This window comes from Pseudophryne corroboree, unplaced genomic scaffold, assembly GCF_028390025.1.
Source record: "Pseudophryne corroboree isolate aPseCor3 unplaced genomic scaffold, aPseCor3.hap2 scaffold_1461, whole genome shotgun sequence".
NCBI lineage: Eukaryota > Metazoa > Chordata > Amphibia > Anura > Myobatrachidae > Pseudophryne > Pseudophryne corroboree.
The window spans coordinates 27,208-30,230 of NW_026968090.1; positions in this window are offsets into that span (position 1 = coordinate 27,208).

The following is a 3,023-nucleotide window of genomic DNA, read 5'->3' on the forward strand; positions in this document are numbered from 1 at the left end:
GATTATGTAATAGGGGCCTACAGTAAGGAGGCAGAAGCTGCTTCTGGTACATGGACCCTGGTCATGTAGGGCTGGGAGAGTCAGTAAGATTATGTAATAGGGGCCTACAGTAAGTCAGTAAGGAGGCAGAAGCTGCTTCTGGTACATGGACCCTGGTCATGTAGGGCTGGGAGAGTCAGTAAGATTATGTAATAGGGGCCTACAGTAAGTCAGTAAGGAGGCAGAAGCTGCTTCTGGTACATAGACCCTGGTCATGTAGGTCTGGGAGTCAGTAAGATTATGTAATAGGGGACTACAGTAAGTCAGTAAGGAGGCAGAAGCTGCTTCTGGTACATGGACCCTGGTCATGTAGGGCTGGGAGAGTCAGTAAGATTATGTAATAGGGCCCTACAGTAAGTCAGTAAGGATAGCAGAAGCTGCTTCTGGTACATGGACCCTGGTCATGTAGGGCTGGGAGAGTCAGTAAGATTATGTAATAGGGGCCTACAGTAAGTCAGTAAGGAGGCAGAAGCTGCTTCTGGTACATGGACCCTGGTCATGTAGGTCTGGGAGAGTCAGTAAGATTATGTAATAGGGTGCCTACAGTAAGTCAGTAAGGAGGCAGAAGCTGCTTCTGGTACATGGACCCTGGTCATGTAGGGCTGGGAGAGTCAGTAAGATTATGTAATAGAGGCCTACAGTAAGTCAGTAAGGAGGCAGAAGCTGCTTCTGGTACATGGACCCTGGTCATGTAGGGCTGGGAGAGTCAGTAAGATTATGTAATAGGGGCCTACAGTAAGTCAGTAAGGAGGCAGAAGCTGCTTCTGGTACATGGACCCTGGTCATGTAGGGCTGGGAGAGTCAGTAAGATTATGTAATAGGGGCCTACAGTAAGTCAGTAAGGAGGCAGAAGCTGCTTCTGGTACATGGACCCTGGTCATGTAGGGCTGGGAGAGTCAGTAAGATTATGTAATAGGGGCCTACAGTAAGTCAGTAAGGAGGCAGAAGCTGCTTCTGGTACATGGACCCTGGTCATGTAGGGCTGGGAGAGTCAGTAAGATTATGTAATAGGGGACTACAGTAAGGAGGCAGAAGCTGCTTCTGGTACATGGACCCTGGTCATGTAGGGCTGGGAGAGTCAGTAAGATTATGTAATAGGGGCCTACAGTAAGTCAGTAAGGAGGCAGAAGCTGCTTCTGGTACATGGACCCTGGTCATGTAGGGCTGGGAGAGTCAGTAAGATTATGTAATAGGGGCCTACAGTAAGTCAGTAAGGAGGCAGAAGCTGCTTCTGGTACATAGACCCTGGTCATGTAGGTCTGGGAGTCAGTAAGATTATGTAATAGGGGACTACAGTAAGTCAGTAAGGAGGCAGAAGCTGCTTCTGGTACATGGACCCTGGTCATGTAGGGCTGGGAGAGTCAGTAAGATTATGTAATAGGGGCCTACAGTAAGTCAGTAAGGATAGCAGAAGCTGCTTCTGGTACATGGACCCTGGTCATGTAGGGCTGGGAGAGTCAGTAAGATTATGTAATAGGGGCCTACAGTAAGTCAGTAAGGAGGCAGAAGCTGCTTCTGGTACATGGACCCTGGTCATGTAGGTCTGGGAGAGTCAGTAAGATTATGTAATAGGGTGCCTACAGTAAGTCAGTAAGGAGGCAGAAGCTGCTTCTGGTACATGGACCCTGGTCATGTAGGGCTGGGAGAGTCAGTAAGATTATGTAATAGGGGCCTACAGTAAGTCAGTAAGGAGGCAGAAGCTGCTTCTGGTACATGGACCCTGGTCATGTAGGGCTGGGAGAGTCAGTAAGATTATGTAATAGGGGCCTACAGTAAGTCAGTAAGGAGGCAGAAGCTGCTTCTGGTACATGGACCCTGGTCATGTAGGGCTGGGAGAGTCAGTAAGATTATGTAATAGGGGCCTATAGTAAGTCAGTAAGGAGGCAGAAGCTACTTCTGGTACATGGACCCTGGTCATGTAGGGCTGGGAGAGTCAGTAAGATTATGTAATAGGGAACTACAGTAAGTCAGTAAGGAGGCAGAAGCTGCTTCTGGTACATGGACCCTGGTCATGTAGGGCTGGGAGAGTCAGTAAGATTATGTAATAGGGGCCTACAGTAAGTCAGTAAGGAGGCAGAAGCTGCTTCTGGTACATGGACCCTGGTCATGTAGGGCTGGGAGAGTCAGTAAGATTATGTAATAGGGGACTACAGTAAGGAGGCAGAAGCTGCTTCTGGTACATGGACCCTGGTCATGTAGGGCTGGGAGAGTCAGTAAGATTATGTAATAGGGGCCTACAGTAAGTCAGTAAGGAGGCAGAAGCTGCTTCTGGTACATGGACCCTGGTCATGTAGGGCTGGGAGAGTCAGTAAGATTATGTAATAGGGGCCTACAGTAAGTCAGTAAGGAGGCAGAAGCTGCTTCTGGTACATAGACCCTGGTCATGTAGGTCTGGGAGTCAGTAAGATTATGTAATAGGGGACTACAGTAAGTCAGTAAGGAGGCAGAAGCTGCTTCTGGTACATGGACCCTGGTCATGTAGGGCTGGGAGAGTCAGTAAGATTATGTAATAGGGGCCTACAGTAAGTCAGTAAGGATAGCAGAAGCTGCTTCTGGTACATGGACCCTGGTCATGTAGGGCTGGGAGAGTCAGTAAGATTATGTAATAGGGGCCTACAGTAAGTCAGTAAGGAGGCAGAAGCTGCTTCTGGTACATGGACCCTGGTCATGTAGGTCTGGGAGAGTCAGTAAGATTATGTAATAGGGTGCCTACAGTAAGTCAGTAAGGAGGCAGAAGCTGCTTCTGGTACATGGACCCTGGTCATGTAGGGCTGGGAGAGTCAGTAAGATTATGTAATAGGGGCCTACAGTAAGTCAGTAAGGAGGCAGAAGCTGCTTCTGGTACATGGACCCTGGTCATGTAGGGCTGGGAGAGTCAGTAAGATTATGTAATAGGGGCCTACAGTAAGTCAGTAAGGAGGCAGAAGCTGCTTCTGGTACATGGACCCTGGTCATGTAGGGCTGGGAGAGTCAGTAAGATTATG